This window comes from Oryctolagus cuniculus, chromosome 17 (assembly GCF_051225735.1).
Source record: "Oryctolagus cuniculus isolate XC-2025 breed Fujian yellow rabbit chromosome 17, ASM5122573v1, whole genome shotgun sequence".
Lineage (NCBI taxonomy): Eukaryota > Metazoa > Chordata > Mammalia > Lagomorpha > Leporidae > Oryctolagus > Oryctolagus cuniculus.
The window spans coordinates 21,866,049-21,887,434 of record NC_142883.1 but is presented as its reverse complement, the minus strand read 5'-3'; positions in this window follow the sequence as shown (position 1 = coordinate 21,887,434).

Genomic DNA, 21,386 nt, shown 5'->3' with positions numbered 1-21,386 from the left:
GCTGCTTTCCACTCCCAGCCCCCAACCCGGCCCCAGGGCCCTTGCACGGAGCCTGGGGCCTGAGGTTGCCCTTCTCCGACACTTGCTTGTCTGTCTCAGCACTGCCCTGCTGCCTGCATCTTATCTGTGCTCCCATCACTTCCTCTTCTCCAGCGGGGCCGGTGTTGTGTCTGGTTTTTGTCTGGCTTGTCCCTTCCTCAGAGCCCGATCCTAAACAGTGCTGCTGGAAGATCGCTGCGGACTCCAAACTTCTCTGATTCCACTGGGATCTTAGCTGAAAGGGCAGCCAGCCACCCAAGCCAGTGGTTCTTCCAAGCTGGCTCAACACAGCTTGTCCCCCTTCCTGATCCCAGGGTGACGTGGTGGAGCCGGAAGAGGGGGGTGAGAAAGAAGAGAACTAAGAAGACCTCCTCCTTCCCCGACTAGGACCTGGGCTCCAGGACGCAGGGACTGTGTCCTTCGCCTTTGAATCCCAGAGCACAAGGCTGTGCTGAGCAGGTGCCACGATGTGTATCACGGGAGTGAGTGACAGTGGCCTGGGTGCTTTTTCCTCCTCCTCCTCCTCCTCCTACTTCTTCTTCTTCTTTAAAGGAGATACGGCTGTTTAGTAGGAAGCTAACAGGATCTGCCACATAAACATTTGCTATTTCCTATGAACTTTTTTTTTTAAAGATTTATTTGAAAGTCAGAGTTACGCAGAGAGAGGAGAGGCACAGAAAGAGAGGTCTTCCATCCACTGGTTCACTCCCTAATTGGCCGCAATGGCTGGAGCTGTGCCGATCTGAAGCCAGGAGCCAGGAGCTTCTTCCAGGTCTCCCACGTGGGTGCAGAGGCCCAAGCACTTGGGCCATCTTCTACTGCTTTCCCAGGCCATAGCAGAGAGCTGGATGGGAAGTGGAGCAGCTGGGTCTCGAACCGGCGCCCATATGTGATGCTAGTGCTTCAGGCCAGGGTGTTAACCCACTGCTCCACAGCACTGGCCCCTTGGGTGCTTTTTCTTGTGGCATTGAATGAAGGGCAGCCCGGCTGGGTTCTCCTGCTCAGCCCCAGGGAGGAGGCTCGCCTGGCACAGGCTCTAGTGTGTGGGAAACCTTTCTCTCTCATTGCGCCTTCTTGGGTTCTGCAGCAGGCAGGAAGGTAAAGTTCTCTTCCAGAACCCCAGCCCTTTGATGTGCTGGGTGAGCGGATGTGGAGAGCGGCGGGGGGCCCTGGTGTGCTTGGGCAGCCTATGGGGAGACTTTGGGAGGGGGAGCCCCCTTCCTCCCTTGCTTTCCTGAGAAGGGATCGTATTGATCATATTGTAGAGGACTTTTTTTTTCTAAGATTTATTTTGTTTATTTGAAAGGCAGAATTTCAGAGAGAGACAGAGAGAGAGAGGGAGAGAGAGGGAGAGAGAATCTTCCGTCTGCTGCTTCACTTCCCAAGTGATCACAATGGCCACAGCTGGGCCAGGCCAAGGCCAGGAGCCAGGAGTTCTATCCACTGGGTGGCAGGGGCCCAAGCACGTGGGCCATCCTCTGCTGCTTTCCCAGATACATTAGCAGGGAGCTGGATGGGAAGTGGAGCAGCTGGGACTCGAACCCCAGCGCTCGCATGGAATGCAGGTGTCGACCACAGGCAGCAGCTTAACCTGCACCCTGATGCCAGCCCTGTAGAGGACATTTCTTAAGATGTGTTTGGATGTCTAATCCTGGAGGCTGGAGTGAGAAAGGTGAAGGGTTCAATCCACAAGGACGATTTTCCTCTGCAGATAGAATTTTTCTCCCATTACTTAGAAACCATATACAGGGGATGGTGTTGTGGTGCAGCCGGATAAGCTGCTGCCTGCACGGCTGGCTACTCTGCTTCTCCTGCAGCTCCCTGCTACTGCACCTGTTGCAGGGGGAGGCTGTCCCGGAAGAGATACAGCAGTCAGGAGAGATCCACGCCCCGCTGCACTCTCGCCGTAAACCCAGCCCTGGTGAGCCTCCCAACCGGGAGGCTGTGACCCAACTGGGTCTGACCCATGCGGGCGGTGCCGTGTCCGTGCCATTTCTTCATTTCAGGTGGCAGGTGTAGAGATCCTGAGGGCATGGAACCGCTGGGTGGGCCTGCAAGAGTGGCAGTTGGGTGTGAATCCGTGGACGTGGCCCGTGGGAGACTCTCCAGTGCGGATTCAGTGACTCCCTTTCCAGGTGTGGAAGCTGAGGCCACAGGATGTGTTGGAAGCGACCTAAAATCTCGGGAAATTAGGGGCCGAATTGGGACTGGGGCTTTCCCATCTAAGCCTGGGGGAGGACCAGGCATCAGTGGCAGTGTAATTAATTCATATCTTCTTGGGTCACCTTGTTATCAGCAGTCTGCCTTCCCTGGGGGCCAGCTCCCGATGGAGAGGGACCTCTCTCTCATCCCCTCTGTCCCCTGCACCTCTGGCCCAGCGACTTGCCCAGGCTGTGGCCCCGAGGAGCGTGGGCAGTGGAATGGGGCAGTTAAATCTGACTGGTGACACTGTGTGGCGACAGCATCGCGCAAGGCTGGCTTCACGCCATCCCCTCCGCTCCGCTGCGACTGAGCGGCATGGCTCACCTCTCCCCGGACACAAGAAGCCCTTGCAGACCCACACAGCCTCTCGATTTTGGAGCAAGGCCTGCCTGCTGCCCACCACCATCTCGCCCTGGGGGTGGGGGAGGGGCAGCATGGCACACGGGTTCGCAGCGTGTGGATGCACAAGCTTGGGTTTCAGCCCCAGCTCCCTGCTTTTCCAGCTGTGTGATCTCAGGCAACCCCTCTGAACCTCCATTTCCTTATCTGTAAAATGGGTCTAGTAATGATCCCCCCCCTGCCATGGGCTCCTCTTGAGGATTAATGGGAACAGGCACGCAGTGTTTAGTGTGGTGCCAGGCACACACTCTCTCTGGCTACTGTGGTTACCAGATGTTTTGTTCTCCACCCTCTCGGGGGATGGCTAGCTCACCTGAGAACTGGAGGAAAAAATATGTAGCCTTGGTGCTGGGTTGTTATGGCAACCACATACAAGAATGCTGGTAGGCTCTTAGGGCTTGGGTGTGGGGTGTGAGGTGTGAGTGTCCCCACAATCACAGCTGGTAAGAGGTGGTGCTGTCCTGGGACAGCCGCACCCTCCCTAATACACACACACACACACACAGATGCGTCTGCACACATACAGTACACAACACCTCTTATGCACACACGTGCTCAAACCTGCCTGCATTCCCCCCTCCCCCCAGCACCAGCACAGGCACTGTCAAACACTAGCTGGTCTGACCCCTACTGGCTTCTTCAGGAAGTAGTTCTTCTGGTTTCAGGCTGGAGTGAGACAGGATCTGGTCTTTGAGATGCTCAGCAGGGGGAAAGGTGGGCCCGGCAGCTGCGAGGAGGGCTGGTTTGGAGTGGGGGCCGGTTTCCCGGTGGGCTTGGCTGGGCTCTGGGAGGCTGTGGGGGTGGTATCTCTGTTTACCTGGGCTGCCGTATCCCCCAGACTTCCAAAGTCAGAAGCTCACTTCCTCGGAGTCCTGGAGGCTGGAAGTCCAGGCTCGAGGCATTGGCTGCCGTGGTTTCTCCGGAGGGTTCCCTCCTGGGCTTGCAGACGGCCGCTTTCCCGCTGGCTCCTCGTCTGGTCTGTGTGGTCTGGCTCCCAATCGCCTCCTCTTAGAAGAACGCCAGTCATGTGGGCCGGGGCCCATCCAGATGAGCTTCTTTGACCTTCATGCCCCCCTAAAAGACCACATTTCCAAATGCCGTCACGGGGCGCGGTGCTGGGAGCCAGGAGCCTGGCGTGGAGGAGGGAGGCCGGGGGTGTGAGGCCGGATGTTCTCTTTTTACCTTTATTCAGCAACAGGGATGGTGGACACTGGGCTGTTGCTTATAAGTCTTGCAGGGTCCCAAGCACGAGCCAGCCAGCAGCGCAATGCACGTTGGACCTCTGGATCTCCAGGACAGGCAGAGGTGGAGCTTGGCGAACCCCTCTCGGTTTTGATTGAGATGCTGATGTTCAGTGATCAGTGATTTGAGTGATTGATCACCCGGGACAGCCCGGAGAGCAGGGAGGGAGCAGACAGGCACAGCGGAATCCCTGGGAGAGAGCGGCTTGCCTCTGCTCACTGAGCCTGTCACATTGTGTTTAGAAAGCTGCGGAGGCCGACGCCGGGGCTCACTAGGCTAATCCTCCGCCTTGCGGCGCAGGCACACCGGGTTCTAGTCCCGGTTGGGGCGCCGGATTCTGTCCCGGTTGCCCCTCTTCCAGGCCAGCTCTCTGCTGTGGCCCGGGAGTGCAGTGGAGGATGGCCCAGGTGCTTGGGCCCTGCACCCCATGGGAGACCAGGAGAAGCACCTGGCTCCTGGCTTCGGATCAGCGCGATGTGCCGGCCGCAGCGTGCCGGCCGTGGCGGCCATTGGAGGGTGAACCAAAGGCAAAGGAAGACCTTTCTCTCTGTCTCTCTCTCTCACTGTCCACTCTGCCTGTAAAACAAACAAACAAACAACAACAACAACAAAAAAGCTGCGGAGTCTGAGGGCGCGTGTGCCGAGCTGTGTGAGTGGAAGAAGAGAACAGTGCCCGCGGTGCTTGTGACCTAGCAGAAGCATCTCACGAGACAGCCTAGGAATGCAGACCTGCGGGTGACAGCGCTGTGTCCAAGACTGCCCCTTCTCTAAGGAGAAAACCTGGGCGGTCGAGGGTCTTATTGGGGGTTCCTGTCCTAGGCAACCACTTTTTAAAGCCTTGAGTCTCATCAGCGTCTTTTGTTGAATGACTGCACGCAGGGGAGGGTTTATTCAATCAAGCTCAGCTGGGAGGCCAGCACTGTGGCACAACCTTGTAGGGGGTAAGCCACCTCCCATATGAACACCTGTTCGAGTCCCGGCTGCTCCACTTTGGATCCAGCTTCCTGCTAATGCGCCTGGGAAAGCAGCAGAGGGTGGCCTGAGTGCTTGCGCCCCTGCCGCCTGACTGTGAGACCTGGATGGAGTTCTAGGCTCCTGGCTTCAGCCTGACCCAGCCCTGATAATTGCAGCCATTTGGGGAGTGAATCAGCAGATGAAAGAGCTCTCTCTGTCTCTCCCTTTCTTTCTGTAACTCTTTCAACTAAATAAATAAAGAAAATTTTTAAAAAAGAAAGAAAAAGATAAACAAAGACCAGATGGGAATAGAACTGGATGTTCTTGCCCAGAAGAGCAAGGGGTGTGTTCTCACAAAGGTGTTCAGCTAGACCCCTTACGGAGTCTGATTCTGTGAGCTGTTATTTTTTTAAAAAAAAGATTTATTTATTTATTTAAAGTCAGAGTAACAGACCGGTAGAGGCAGAGAGAGAGAGAGGTCTTCCATCTACTGGTTCATTCCCCAGATGGCTGCAACAACCAGAGCTGGGCTGATCTGAAGCCAGGAACCAGGGTCTCCCATGCAGGTGCATGGGCCCAAGGACTTGGGCCATCCTCTACTGCTTTCGCAGGCCGTCATCAGGGAGCTGGTTTGGAAGTGGAGTAGCTAGGACTCAAACCGGCACCCATATGGGATGCCGGCACTGCAGGCTGCGGCTTTATCATTACGCCACAGCACCGGCCCCAGAACTGTTATTTTCTAATGCAGAGTGGCTCGGCTGCATTCCCAGCTGCACGAGGAGAGAGGCCACCTTCTGCGGCTCCTCTTGAGACACTCGTGTTTGTGATGATGGCTGGCTTCGGGCAACGACTTCATCAGTGGGCATTATAATAAGGAAAAGGGCGGCAACAGCCCCAGCTTAAGGAGTACCCAGTCCTCACACAGGAATCCAGGAGGCCGGGTCAGCCCTCGGGAGCCTCAGGGAGAGCTCTGTGCCTGAGTCGGGTCAACACACCACGGACTCCTCTCCCGGAGGGCATGGCTGCTGCCTCCCGCGCCTGCGGTCTCAGCTGGCTTCTGGAAGCTGAAGGAACACCCTGTACCCGGCCACAGCGGCCATAGTGGCACCATGGCGCGGCCTTCCCACCCCACGTTTCCAAAAGGCACAGCTGAGGACACCTCCAGCCCGAGTTCTCCAGCCACTCACGCCTCTAAGCTCTCCTGCACAGGAGCTGCCGGAAAGCAGTATTGTGTGAGCTATCGATTCCTGTAAAACTCACCCTGAGACCAGGAGGCCATCTGTGGTAGCCTCAGGCCACACATGAGTCATCTGCCCGCGTTATGCCGTGTCACTTAAGAATGCCTTTGGAGACTTGTCAGGAGAAAATTTAAGCAAAATTAAAGTTCAACTGGAAATGAAAAAAAAGAAAAGAAAAGAAAGATACTTTAGTGTACTATAGGGAAGCCACCAACTTAGAGCCATTAATTATAGAAAGGATTGGGTCTTGTTTATAAATTATAAATTACCTAGGAAAAGTACAACGTATAGTGAAAATAAGATAAGCCCCTTGTCTGTGACACATGGTTCCTGCAGGTATTATTTCCTTCCTTGCTTTGTTCCTGAAAGTGAAGGAAGCTTTCCTGTTAGCCACCCCCCCTGAGATATTCATGGCCTAATACAGTACAGACAAAAAAATAAACAAAAAAACCTTGCTGGTGATGACGAGAACAAAGGAAACACCCAGAGATAATTATATTATCACCAGGTAGCCTTATAACTTCAATTCCGGTATGTAGTAAATGAAGTGTAGTAGCTTATATTTCTTTCAAAGAATTTAATAAGTCATTATTAACCATTTTTTCTGCAACTTTCTGGCATTTAGAAAAATCAATCTATACTTAAAAAAAAAAAAAGGAAAAGGGCGGGCCTGCTGAGTACAAAGTACTGGCAGAAGCCTCGAAAGAATGACGAGAACACGACTTAGTGACTGTGAAACGCAGGCGGTACAGCAGCTTTGCTTGCCAACACTATCCCTTAAAGTCCCCAGGGAATGCAGAATTGTCAGCCTGTCCAGTGGACTGCGCTCCCTCCTGCTGTGCCGACGCAAAGGGTGATGGACTGAGGATCTCTGTGAGACCTCAGTGGAAAGAAAGGGTCATCAAAGAAGGATGTACTCTTCTCTGAAGGGAGGAGAAAACAGCCAGTTTACTTATGGCCGTGTCCAAATACCAATGGAGTCTATGGGCACAGAAGGCATCCATAGCCTTGGCAGCCCATGGCAATAGCCTCGGGTGATCACTGACGTCATGAGTGTTAGTTGTTAAAGGAACAACCGAAGTCACTGTGCACTTACTCCCCATGTAGGACCTCCGTCCCTAAGGAGTTGTACTATGAGAATTGACTGCAAATTTTGTTCCTAAACTGTGCTCTATATGTTGTGTGTGTGCGTGGGTGCAAACTGTTGAAGTCTGTGCTTAGCATGGAGTTAGTCCTCTGTATATAAAGTCAAACTAAAAATGAACCACAATGAAGAAGGAGATGGGAGAGGGAGAGGGAGATGGGAGGGGAGTTGGGGGGGGGGCTATGAGGGAAAGAACTGCTGTATTCCTAAAGTTGCATCTATGAAAAAACGCCCTCATTAAATAAAAACTTAAAAAAATAAATAGGGTGATGGAGCCGTCAGCTTCTCAGCTTGAGCGAGGAGGCAGAGAACGTTAACCCAGACGGATGCAACTCACTTCATCCCAGATCAGTCACGTGCTGTGAAAAAAAGAAAAAAGGATTTTTCACTTTCAATAATCCACCATACGATTACTTTAAATATATGGAGTTCTCTGGTGCATTATATATATATATATACACACACATATATACACATATGTATATATATATTTCAAATTAATGAGTCTTCATTGAGACTGTGATGTGTCCCTGGCTCTGTAGGAAACTGCCTTGGCCAGGTCTCATTGTGCACGAGCGAGGTTTTCCCAGCCTGTGGCTGCCCATCCGCCCCGAGGCCCGAGTGAGACAGTCACGCCACCCAGCGCTGCTGAGAGAGCACCCACCTCCCAGCAGACAGCTGCCCTGGAGGTCGGCAGCGCCCGCTCCGATGCGTGGGCAAAACTGGTGGGGGAACCAGCAGGCTCCTGGCCAGGAAACCAGGTAGCCAGAGGAGCAAGCCACGCACCCGAGGGGGAGAGGGGTGACAACGCCGCCTGAGGCCCAGTGTTGGATGCCCAGGGCGAGGGTGGCTGTGACGACACTTCCGTGTCACCCAGTCGGGAAGGGCGGCTCCACTGAAGTCACTTTAATGAAGATGGAAGGTCCAGGGCAGGGTGAGGAGGTCCAGGGCAGGGTGAGGTCTGAGGACGAAGGAGCCAAAGGACCCTGCCCCTCAAGCTGTCCCTGGTGACGGACAGGTGACCTGGTGGCCTGGTCTCCAGTCCTTCCTGGGGAACCAGCTTCTCTTGGGAGGGAGTGGTATGTCCTAGCACCCTGAGGTGCTGGAGCCAGGGGCCTGGGGTGGGCAAGGAGGAGGTGTGAAGGAAAGGAATGAAGGAATGTCCTTTTCCCACATCAAAGACACAGGTGCCTCACCCCCCCACCCCCGTAAAGTGCCTGGGGCAGGGGCCTTTGTGTTCTGTGCCATGATGTGTCCCCAGCACTCAGGAGGTGTCTGCTGGATGTTGGGTGCAGCTGGTCCTCCCAGGGCAACGGCTGTGTGGCCAGGAGGCCCTGGAGCCAGCATGAGTGATGTCAGATAGGGCACCCATCTTCATGTCTGGCCTATGCTGGCCCTGTGACCGCCCTGGCATCGGTCCACCCACCCATTCAAGGAGTACTGGCCCAGCCCCTAGTCTGTAATAAGCTGTGTGTATCAACCCTGGGGACACAAAGATAAATGTCAGGATTTACTCAACACCCACCATGAACCATGCTCTGGGGAGCCCACGGTGACTCAGCTTGGGACCACACCCTCAGGGAGAAGACAGGAGGTGGAGAAGTTGGTGAAGGGGTCGCCGCCGAGGGGGGTCTGCTTGGGTGGCATCTTTGGATGTCAGGGTCGGTATTCATTGGGGTGGGCCAGGGTAGGGGTGAGCAGCCAGTGTGGGACTGGGTGCTGGGGCCTGCTAGCCCCCCATTCACGCTCTGCACCTGCCCCTCTCTCACCCCAGAAATGGCCCTGTAGTGAGTGAGCAGCACAGATGGGAACTTCCCAGGGCTTGGCAGCCTCCCTGGGGCTGGTACAGCTGGAACCACGGTGGTACCTGGAGTCCCATGTGGCTGCGTTGGTGCCCACCTGCCTCCATCCGTTCCTTGGTCTGGCTCCCCTGGGAGCTTGTTATGAGAAATGGAGTGGGCTGGGCAGGATTGGAGCTTCCCTGGGTTCTGTGTGCCTTGAAATATCACCACTGCCCCCAGTGAGGACCAGCGGGGTGGGGCGTGACTCTGAGTCTGTGTTGCCAGCAGGGCCGCCTTGTGGTGCTGGTGCTCACCGCTCACCCGTCCCAGCTGGAGGTCCTTTGACAGGGTGACACGGTGGTGGCACCTTGGACCGGAGGGCTGGCGAGGTCTCTTCCACCCACAGTTTGTTCTGACCCAGTGATACGTCCTGGCCTGTGGTTGGGGCCATCAGAACCCTGTTACGTGGCGGCTGCGAGAGAGGCTGTTCAACTGCAGCCAGGAGATGTTGTTTTAGTCCCTTTCACACGTCATCTAATCTTGGTTAGGATTTTCCCCTTCCCGGGGTTGAGAGAGAGAGGAGAGGAAGTGAAAACAGGAGGGGAGACTTTTCTTACAGCACCTCTGGCCCTGCAGCAACATTCAAAAAGCCCCTTGGGTAGAAGGGCAGGGCGGACTTTTGGCAGCCGGTTCCCATCCCTGCGTGGCCTCATTTGGTTCTCAGAGCTGCCCCAGGTGGGAGGCAGAACTCTGAGCTGCCCCAGTGCCACCCTTCTGTGCGGAGGGGGCATCCCTGGGGCTGAGGCAAGGCCTGGGGACCCGCTGCCCCGGGAGAAGGGAGTGAATCTCTAGGAGAATCATTCCGGAGCAGCGCTGAGTGTCTTCGGGACAGCTGGCTGAGGCTGACCTGGACCGGGCAGAGACAGGGCTGTGTGGCGGGGACCAGGCCGGCTCTCCTCTGCGTGGAGCCCTTTGGCCGTGGAAGGTGGAGGAGCTGGACTCCCCAAGACACGAGTCACTGTCTGCTGATGTCGCCCACCCGTGGGACCCTCCTGGCTGCTGGGGATTCCCCACCCCTAATGCTGTAGGCCTTTGAGGACTTTGATGACCGTGTCTGTTGCCAGGACACGCACGTGGTCCCTGAGCCCGGGAGGCGTGTCTCCAACCTCGTTGTACAAGCACTGGGCCAGGAGGAGGCGCCGACTGGGCTGGAGCTCCTGTGCTCCCAGAGGTCGCAGACTTTTGGTGCAGACCAAATGCAGCACAAGGGCCCAGCGGAAGGGCGAAGGGGCGGGGGCCGAGGGCTTGGACCCCGCAGCTGCCCGCGAGAGCTCCGAGGCCAAGCCCGAGGGCAGGCTCCCCCAGCTCAAGGCAAGCCCCCGCGCTGACGGCTGCCCACTGTGCCGTGGAAATCGGCAACTCATGCTGGGGCAAGTGAGAGGGTCAAGGGCTCGGGGCCCTTGTTTGTGTGTTTGGAATCGGGATGGGCCCCGGAATTCAAGTCATTCTTCCCGTTGCCCTTTGGGAAAGACTGCGGTGTGGCTTGGCTGGACTGAGGATCAGGGAGCTGGCTGGGGAGGGGACATCATGGTGGCCCTCTCCTGCTGCCACCTGTGGGTTTCGGCCTGGTTAGGGGTTGGGAACCTGAGGCTGGAGGAGAAGCTGGGGTTCGGGATTGGTAAGAGGGGAGGGGTGTTCCTCACTTTGTTGGACAGAGATCAAGTTCGGGGCCATGGGCATTCTAGCACAGCTGAAAAGGAACTGCTAACAGGGTCCAGGTACGCAGGGCTCTGCCTCGGCCTCTCAGAACGTCCCAGCTGAATCTGAGGTGCACCCTTGGCTGGGAACCAGAACCGGGGTGTCTAGCTTCCCATCTTGGCTGTGTACTCCCCTGGCCCAGCCTCTGTGATCCCGCCCACAGCTCCCTGCCCTCCATCAGCCCCGCCCTCTGAGGCTGGCCCACACTTGCTTGGAGCCCTCCTGGTCCTGGCTTCCTGGGGCTCATCTTCCCTCCTCCGAAGGTTCCTGCCCTACAGGGCCACGCCCAGGACACCTGCCCAAGGCTTTGAGTGTGCCTCTTCTTCTGTCTCCAGCAGCCTGGCTCCTGGAGGCAAGGTCCCATGTCCCTGGGTCAGGTTTCAGGGCGAGGCCAGAGGGTTTGGCCCAAGGCCATTCCGGCTCCTTCTGTGTCGCTGGGGTAGGGCCAGGGCCGAAGGCCAAGGGGCAAAGCAGTGGGGCAGATGTGACCACAGATGTGTTTCCACATGGACAAAGCTCGCCACAGAGTGGACACGGCAACCTTGCAAACTTCCTCCAAGTTCAAGGCCACTTCCTTCTCCAGCAAGGCTGGCCTTCCCCTGCAGGGGCCTTGAGCACCTGGACAGGCCCTGGGCGGGAAACTTCATGTGTTTTGATTTCGCTGGCAGCCCTAGAGTTTCGAAACTGGACAAATTTGAAACTGTACACAACCTCAAACTTTTGCTAAAGAACACGAGGGGGCGTGGGCCGGGCTCCGGGTCACCCCTGATCCTGGGGAGCTGGGCCCTCGGTAGCCGGACTTCCACCCCAGGTCACCGGGCAGTGGCGCCGGTGCCCAGGTGCAGGCTGTGGGAAGCTGCCGCTGGCCTGCTGGGCTGCTGACTCTGAGAGCAGCCTGGCGCTCTGTCTGCAAAGATCAGCTGTGGTGGGGACACAGCCACCCCAGGCAACAGCTCGCCTGGCCTTGCTGGGTGGTGGAGTCATCTCAGGCCGGGCTGCTCCATCACTGTTGCACCACCACCGGCCCACGGCAGGGTGGGAGGAGGCAGAACCACGGAAGCTCACGGCTGGATGGTGCGAAGTTTCTTTCTTTCTCGAGCTGGGTGATCTCCAGTGTGGTTAATCCAGGACTGCTGTCTTTGTCGCAGGTCTAATTCATGGCAGCGTTTGCTTATTTTTTTTTTCTACGCTGTATTTTTAAGTAGCATCTCGTTTGAACTTAATAACATGAACTTGACAACACTGAAGATGTATACCCTTATTTATTATAAAACGGCTTGTTGATGCCGGTGCTGCAGCTCACTAGGCTAATCCTCCGCCTTGCAGCGCCAGCATACCGGGTTCTAGTCCTGGTCGGGGAGCTGGATTCTGTCCCGGTTGCCCCTCTTCCAGGCCAGCTCTCTGCAGTGTGTGCAGTGGAGGATGGCCTAAGTGCTTGGGCCCTGCACCCGCATGGGAGACCAGGATAAGCACCTGGCTCCTGCCTTCGGATCAGCGCGGTGCAGCGGCCACAGCACGCCGGCCGTGGCGGCCATTGGAGGGTGAACCAAAGGCAAAGGAAGACCTTTCTCTCTATCTCTTTCTCTCTCACTATCCACTCTGCCTGTCAAAAACAAACAAACAAACAAACAAACAAAAAAACTGGCTTGTTGAATTAAGCCCAATTTAGAAAAAAAGCATAAAGAAAGGAGGAAAGTTACCCAAACTCTCACCACCGAACAGCCCGGCCTGGTTTCCACCTTCTCTCCTCGTCTGATGCATATTTCACCTACGGGCAATGATCCGATACACAAATACTTTTTGAAGCAACCTCACCTGGCGGCCTTCTCACCGCCCCGTGTTGCCACACAGTCTTCCTATCATTAATGCACAAAATACCTTCAGTATCATCATCTACTTAACCAACTTCCTGTGGCTAGAACTTTGGTCTGCTCCTTTCACACATCAAGCCAAGGGGTTCACCCATCTTATCTGGGCTCTGTCCGCCCCTGGGGGCCCTCAGGGGAGGTGGGCTGGCTTTAGATTGGGGCTAAAACAACTCCCTCCAGCTGGCCTGTGGGTCCTTACCCCTCGCCCTGGCCTGGACCTGGACCCTGCCAAATGGTTCCTGCTGTCCCCAGGAGTCCACGAGGAGCTCCCTGCATTCAGTGTTTCTAGGGCGCATTGGAGCAAAGGTTTTCATTCCTGGGCACTTAGCAAATGCTGGACTGTGGTCCTTTTGAGTGACATTTGCTCTACCAGACAGGCGCCACGGCACACCAGATCTTGTACTTCCGAAAGTCTGGAAAATGGAATTCATAGAAAAGCTCATTTTAGTGCAGAAAATTTTCAAACCCATGCAAGTTTTTTTTTTAACCCCATAATCTGTGTTTCCCATGAATTTGTTGAAGAGCTCTGATACAATTTTTTTTGTATCAAAATAAGCTTATCTTTGGAAAAATTGTTATTTATCTGAGAGGTAGAGAGACAGAGAGAACGCCCATCTGCTGGTTCACTCCCCAAGTGCCCGCAGTGGCCAGGGTTCCGTCAGGCGAAAGCTGGGAGCTGGAAGCTCCATCCAGGTCTCCCATGTGGATGCAGAGACCCAGCCATGTGGTCATCCCTTCTGCCTCCCAGACTGCACGCTAGCAGGAAGCCGCAACAATAAGAAGCCAGGCATTCCGATATGGGAAGTTGGGAAGTGGACGTCCCAGTCAGCATCATAGCCACTAGACTAAATACCTGCCCCAAACTGATCTCCTAGATTTTTTTTAAAGATTTATTTACAGCCGGCGCCGCGGCTCATTAGGCTAATCCTCCACCTAGCGGCGCTGGCACACCGGGTTCTAGTCCCGGTCGGGGTGCCGGATTCTGTCCCGGTCGCCCCTCTTCCAGGCCAGCTCTCTGCTGTGGCCAGAGAGTGCAGTGGAGGATGGCCCAAGTGCTTGGGCCCTGCACCCCATGGGAGACCAGGAGAAGTACCTGGCTCCTGCCATCGGATCAGCGCGGTGCGTCGCCGCAGCGGCCATTGGAGGGTGAACCAATGGCAAAGGAAGACCTTTCTCTCTGTCTTTCTCTCTCACTGTCCACTCTGCCTGTCAAAAAAAAAAAAAAAAAAGAAGATTTATTTATTTTGAAAGAGTTACAGAGAGAAAGAGAGAGAGAGAGAGAGAGATGTTCCACCTGCTGGTTCACTCCCCAGATGGTCACAATAGCCAGCACTGGGCCAGGCTGAAGCCAGGAGCCAGGAACTTCATCTGGGTCTCCCACGTGGGTGGCAGGGACCCAAGCACTCGGGCCATCCTCCACTGCCTTCCCAGGCCATTAGCAAGGAGCAGGATCAGAAGTGGATTAGCCAGGACTTGAACTAGCAGCTATATGGGATGCCGGCGCTGCAGACAGCGGCTTAGCTCACAGCACCACAATGCAGGCCACAAAACTTCCATTCAAAGAGGTGATGGGAATGAGAAAAATGTTGTACAAGTCTAGTCTTCAAGAAGAGCCACGCAGGTCCCACTCTGGGCCTTGGCCTGGCTGAAGGCAACAGCAAATCAGCTTGCATTCACCAGGAGCCTCCCGCGCCCTCGCCCCCACTTTGCTTCACAGGCGGGTGCTGCTGTCGAGGCGTCAGGACAGATAGGAGCACCGCTGGGCCCTCCACCTGCTCTTCCACTTGCCCGCCCCATCCTGGGGGCAGGACCCGTGAGAGCTGCTTTGTGCGGAGGGCTACATGAGAACTGTGCTGCCGTTACAGCACCGGGTGTTTCCATCCGGACAAATGGCCTCACCCGGACCATGATCGCGTCGGCCTTTATCATTGCTCTGTGAAGAGAAGGATCTGCTTCTCAGTGCTTCAGCCTCTGAGAGAAGTCACTGGACGATTTGGAGGGGTTATGAGAAGAGTGTCCGTGCACCTCAGGATTTGCAGAAGAGACAGGGGCCCTTGGCTGGCAGTTTGAGTTTGCATCTCACAGGTGGGAGGATCTGGCCCCCATAGCCCCAGTCCACTGCAAATGAATAACCCAGGCAAGTTATCTCACCTCCACCTTGGTTTCTCCATCTGTAAAATGGAGATGAGCTATTCCTTTTTTTTTTAAGATTTATTTATTTATGTGCAAGTCAGAGTTATGCAGAGAAATGAGAGAGAGAGAGAGAAAGAGAGAGAGAGAGAAAGGTCTTCCATCCGCTTGTTCCTCTCCAGTTGGCCACAATGGCCAGAGCTGCTCTGATCCGAAGCCAGGAGCCAGGAGATTCTTCCAGGTCTCTCATGCAGGTGCAGGGGCCCAAGGACTTGGGCCATCTTCTCCTGCTTTCCCAGGCCACAGCAGAGATCCAGCCACAGCTGGATCGGAAGTGGAGCAGCTGGGTCTCAAACTGGCGCCCACATGGGATGCGGGTGCTTCAGGCCAGGGCATTAACCCACTGCTCCACAGCACCGGCCCCCAAGCTATTCCTAACTATATAGCTCCCGGGAGGTTGTGGGTAGAGTTAAGTGAGATAATGTGGGCAAAGCAGTTTACCCAGAGCCTGGCACCTTGTAGGAATTCAACAACGATTTGTTAAAGTGTTAAAGAGTGGCTTCCTTTCTCTTAACTCCAAGCTGCCTGTCTGTCCTGTTAGCCCAGTACAGCTTCAGCTGGTGTTATACGGCAGTTGATTAAGTTACGCCTTTGCTGGCTAAATTTGAACGCAACCAATGAGCGGGCAGGGATGTTTTAAGCGTCTGGCCGGGTTCTGTCTCATGATTGTGCTCATCACTTTCATCACCAACAACAGCTCCAACGGCAGTTCCAGCTACGAGTCGCTGAGTGTTTGTGTGTAGGAGGCACGGACAGGGGCCTTTTCACACAACCTCGTTTTCTTTTTCAATCAGCCTGGGACACTGATACTATTTTCCCCTCTACTGTGCAGATGCGAAAGCTCAAGTGACAAAAGCAGACTCAACCCCGAACTGTGCTACAAACCTTTGTTCTTAACCACCGCTCACTGCTGCCTCCCCTCCCTCGCGAGGCTCATTTCATCCCTGAGGTGCTGGGTTGCACTAGTTTTGCTTTTGGGGAGCATATCAAACTCTAGGCCCCCGGGGAACTGGTTTTGGACATCTGGTGCCACTGGCAATGGTCAGACAGCTAACAGTGCTGTTGCCTGCAATTTGGGGTGAGATCAGAGGGATTCTGCTGTAAGCCAAAAGTCCCCAGCTTGATGGGGACTTGGCATGATGGGAAATTGAGCAGCAGCACGTGGCGAAGGATGTTGAATTCTTGGCAAATTCCAGTCTGGCCAGGCTTGAACATGCGTTCTTAATATTAACCCAGAGGCTCTGCTCTCCCCAGGAGGGCCAGTGAAGAGCAATGCCAGTCCTGGCTGCGAGACTGCTCGGTCCCAGGGGAGCCTCTCACTTCTCTTCTTGGGGCCTCAGTCTCCCCCTTTGCAGAATGAAGGCATCGAATCCAGGGGCTGGCTGTCAAACTGTGGGGTGCTCAGTTCCTAGGTGCTCCCTTGGTAGCCTCTGATTCCGCTTGGCCGGGGTCCAGGCCACCTCCCAGGAGAAATTCTCACATCCGATTGGGGAGCCACCCACCTGGACCAGCCTAACATGTGACTGCTTCATGGAGGAGGAGGAGGAGGAGGAGGAGGAGGAGGAGGAGGAGGAGGAGAAGGAGGAGGAGCAGAGGGAGGGGGAGGAGGAGGAGCAGAGGGAGAGGGAGGAGGAGGGGGAAGAGGAGGAGGAAGAGCTGCCAGAGCACACATAGAAGAGGCCAGGAAAGCTCAGTGGCTCTGGATAACAACTGAGACTCAAACAGGGGGGATTGTTTAAAAAAAATGATTTATTTGAGAGGCAGAGAGACAGAACCAGAGATCCCATCTGCAGAATCAGTTTCTAAATACCTGCAAGAGCCAGGGCTGGGCCAGCCCAGAGCCAGGAACCTGGGACTCAGTTTGCATCTCCGCCATGAGTGGGCAGGGGCAAGGGTGCTGGAGCCATCGCTGCTACCTCCCAGGCTGTGCAGTAGCAGGAAAATGGAACTGGAAGCAGAGCCAGGGCTGGGACCCAGGTCCCCTCATACAAGCAGCAGGTGTCCCAAGTGCTGTCTTAACCGCTGCTCCCACACCTGCCCCCACACCTGCACCCCAGGATGTCTTTTCCAAGGCCGCCCACTGCTCCCAGACGGGCAGGAAAGCGCAGCAGCGTGCAATGCAAACAGAACAGGCCAGGGAGCGGGTGTGAGAGGTTTTCTACGCAGCACAGTATCACGGATGTCCACAACCTTGGGGAGTCCTCTGCTTTCAGTCCGCACATGCGTGTAATGCGTGTGTGCGTGTGCGTGTGTGTGCGCATGCGTATGCGTGTGTGTGTGCGTGTGTGTGTTCATTCTTGGGATAGAGAGCTCTGGAGGAAGGAGATGAGGGTTCATAAGGCAACGCCTTTCACATGAACGCCTCCCTTTATCAGAACCCCGATAGCCAGATGGGTTCTTTTGTCTTGGGTCTCTGGCCTCGCTGATCCACAGTGAAACTTCCTAGAACTTCAATTTCCTTGTCGTTTAGTGCCTTGTGCCACAGGCCCAGTCTGTTTTTTCTTCCCCAGGAACATTGGTTTGTAGGAGTCAACTTTTCTGTACTATTTACTGTAGGAGCTAGGAAATAATAAAAGAATATGAAAAGCACACAGGCACAGGACAGGTGCTGGCTTTTCTTATCATTAGGTAATCATGAAATTAATTTTCTACATTTTCTGCTTGAGTTGGAAGCTGCTGTTGATCCAGGGATAGTTTCTTTCTTTCTTTCTTTCTTTCTTTCTTTCTTTCTTTCTTTCTTTCTTTCTTTCTTTCTTTCTTTCTTTCTTTCTTTCTTTCTTTTTTTGACAGGTAGAGTTAGACAGTGAGAGAGAGAGAGAGAGAGAGAGACAGACAGACAGACAGAGAGAAAGGTCTTCCTTTGCCTTTGGTTCACCCTCCAAATGGCCGCTACGGCCGGTGCACTGCCCTGATCCAAAGCCAGGAGCCAGGTGCTTCTCCTGGTCTCCCATGGGGTGCAGGGCCCAAGCACCTGGGCCATCCTCCACTGCACTGGCCACAGCAGAGAGCTGGCCTGGAAGAGGGGCAACCGGGACAGAATCTGGCGCCCCGACCGGGACTAGAACCCGGGGTGCCGGCGCCGCAGCGGCGCTGGCCAACCCAGGGATAATTTCTAAGAACGAGGTTCTTGTATCCCCAGGTCACAGGAACGCTATCGTCCGTGCAGTCTTGTCCAAAAAGCACTATCCAGAGTGGCCTGTAGGATCCTTGGGATGTTTTCAGGAGTTTGCTTAAAACCAGGGTGCATTACTGCAGCATAGGCGCAGGGGACCACTTCCGTGACAAAGGACAACGGCTCTACATCTACACTGATGCGGTTTCCTCGGCACACGGATTATTCAAGTGGAAGAAGTTGAATCAAAGGAAGCCATTAAGGAATAGCAGTAGAGGCGGGGCCCAGAACTGGGAAGGTTGTGCCATCGGCGTGCACACCACCGAGCTTTCGGAAGTGAAGCCAACTTGCTCGCTCCCCGTTTGGCTGCATATGAAGACGCTCCTCCACACTCGGTTTCTGGCACTTGGTGACACACGTTCTCACCGCCTGGGACCTTGAGAACGACCCCTTTGTTTCCGGCAGTTGGTTTCGAGTGCACAGATTCTGTTCCCTGATGGACGCGCACCGGGAGGAGCTCGGGTTTTACCCACGCAGAGAAAGCAGTGCCTTCCCGTGGGTCGAGGCCTCAGCCGTAGAGAAGGAAGAGTCCTCCTTTAACCCCGAGCTCGCCAAGAAGACACAACAGGAAGGCAGGGATGGAAACTGTCGCAGGGCAGGTGGCAAGGGCACGTGTCTGGAAACACGTGAAGATCTTTTCTTGGAAGAGGCTGACATTTCACCTACTTGATTTCGAGGTGACAAACAGGGGGCTGAAATTTTAGGGAGGCCGCGTGTTGCTCAGTGAGAGGAAACACTTTGAGTTGACTGTGGAAGGAATGAGCTGTCTTAGAAACTGCCGCCCAGCCAGCGCTGCGTGCATGCTGGGGGTGGCTGACCTAAGATCCTCACTTCCCCTGAATGTCCAGGAGTGCAAGCTGGCTTCTCCCCTCCCCTCCCCTCCCCTCCCTTCCCCTCCCTCCCCTCCCCTCTTCCCTCCTCTCCCCTCCCCTCTTCCCTCCTCTCCCCTCCTCTCCTCTCCCCTCCCCTCCTTGGGCCAAAAAGAAATTATTAGAGAAGTATAAATCAGTTCAGTAGATGGAAAATTCCATCATTTCCACTCGGAAAGCTGCCACTAAGCGCTTATTCTTCGAGGGTAAGAGGTAGCATGATTCGGTGCAGCCAGGTGAAACTGTCATTCTGTAGATAAAAACCTGCCTTGGCAATTTCAGAATTTACAAGCAATCTTCTAATTACGAATACGTTTAGACATCCTTTTCTACTAAGGTCAGTATTTTCCCTACCACACTGATCAAAGAAACATTGTCACGTGAGTCAGACTGTAATCTAGCATGATCTCTGCTGAACAGGCTCCACGCGCCCTCTGGCCTGTCGCTGCCGGGGGCTCTTTCGTTTGCAGGTGCTAAGCCTCGATGCACCCATCATTAAGACGGCAATTGTTCTTCAGCCAGGTGTGCCCCTCGGCGAGCAGCGACAAGGTGCCACTCCTGCACCGGAGGAGGCCAGGTGCGGACACTGTGTGTGGCAGCGCTTGCGGGTGGACGGCTGGTGGTTCTGAAGTGGGGATTTAACAGCATAATCCCAGCTTCATCGCAGGTTCACACGAGAAGCCGACGCCTCCTTTTAACTGCAGGCAACAGGAGTTGCACGGCGTCAGCACCAACAGGCTGAAACCCCACACCGGGGTCCAAGACTGCAGGTTCAGAAGAAAACGTTCCAAGGGATCTAGCTAAACTTCGGTGGTGATGCAGGGTGACCCGATGCCCGTCTGAGGACGGGTAGGCAAATACTGTCTTTCCCCTAGGGCATCCATGTGACCGGGTTGAACTGAGATAGCGCAGCGCCTGGGACACTCCCGCAATATACACACTCACAGGTTGCCTTCGGAGGGGTCGCATGGGTACCTTCTGAGAAAAGTGTCTTTGGATGACTTTGTTGCCATGTGAGTGTGAGTGTACGCACACAACCCAGGATGGCACAGCCTGCCCCACACCCAGGCCACGTGGTGCACAGCCTACTGCCCCCAGCCCTCAAGCCAGTATGGCCTATTACTGTGCTTGACAAGTGTGGCCGATATTCCTGTCTCTGGACAGAAAAGGTAAACACAGCAGGCAATAGGAATTTCCTGCTCCATAATCCTCCAGGACCACCCTCATCTTTGTGATGTCATTGACTGAAGTGTCACGTAGCCCATGTTTGTAGGTCATTATCATGAATTATAGGACAAGACATTTGGAAAAGCATGTTAGCTGATAGGGGTTACCGAATCTGAAATTCCTGCAAGAAAACTGGAGGACTATGGAGCACTCCTCTCCCACTTGTTGTCAGAAATTAATACAACTTGGGGGGTCGGCACTGTGGCACAGCAGGTTAAAGTCCTGGCCTGAAGCACTGGCATCCCGTTTGGGCGCCGGTTTTAGTCCTAGCTGCTCCTCTTCCAATCTAGCTCTCTGCTATGGCCTGGGATAGCAGAAGATGGCCCAAGTGCTTGGGCCCCTGTACCCACATGGGAGACCCGGAAGAAGCTCCTGGCTCCTGGCTTTGGATTGCCGCAGCTCTGGCTGTTGCAGCCATCTGGGGAGTGAACCAGCGGATGGAAGATCTCAGTCTCTACCTCTCTTTCAAATAAATAAAAATAAATCTTTTTAAAAAAAGAAATTAATACAACTTAAGCCCTTACAGTTTATGCATTTGGGGGCAGGTGTTTGAGGCCACTTGGGACACCTGCATCCCACATTAAGGTGTCTGGGTTCGAGTCACAGCTCTGCTTCTGGTTCTAATTCACACCCTGGGAGGCAGCAGATGGTGGCTCAAGTACTTGGGTCCCTGCCCCCCATGTGGGAAGCCCAGATGGGAGTTCTGGGCTCCTGGCTTTGACCTGGCCCAGCTTAGCCGTGTCAGGAACTTGGGGAGTGAAGCAGTGGATTGATCTTTCATATTCCTCAAATATTAATGTGGGAAATTATCCCTTTGTGGGGTCAGACCAACCTCCCTATGTGACATGACTGTAATGGAAGGAAACTGATTTTCCTGAGTGTCTGGTAGGAACGAACTTCTCATCACAGGCATTTACAGAGACTCTTGGGTGGGACCAGGGCCCCAGTATGCTGTGAGCGGCCACTGCATACTGCTACCATCTTACAGAAGCCAAACCGTGTGCTAGACTGGCATACGAACATTTAGTGCATTAAACACACTTGAGACTTTTTTTCATATTTTTATTACATTTGGACCTTTAAGAAACATATAGCATCAGATATACTGCTATTCAGTAAAAATCTATTCTAGTTTTTGGGAAGTATATGCGTCACAAACTATCTTGCTTCTAGTCTCCAAGACTTTACGAAGTTTATCAAAAAGGCAGGCTCTAATCTATGGGATCCCGAGCCTTGAGGTTCTGAATGTTTTCATTATTGTTAAGACAATTTCAAGTGGATAAACTTAATTCTGAGCTGTTTT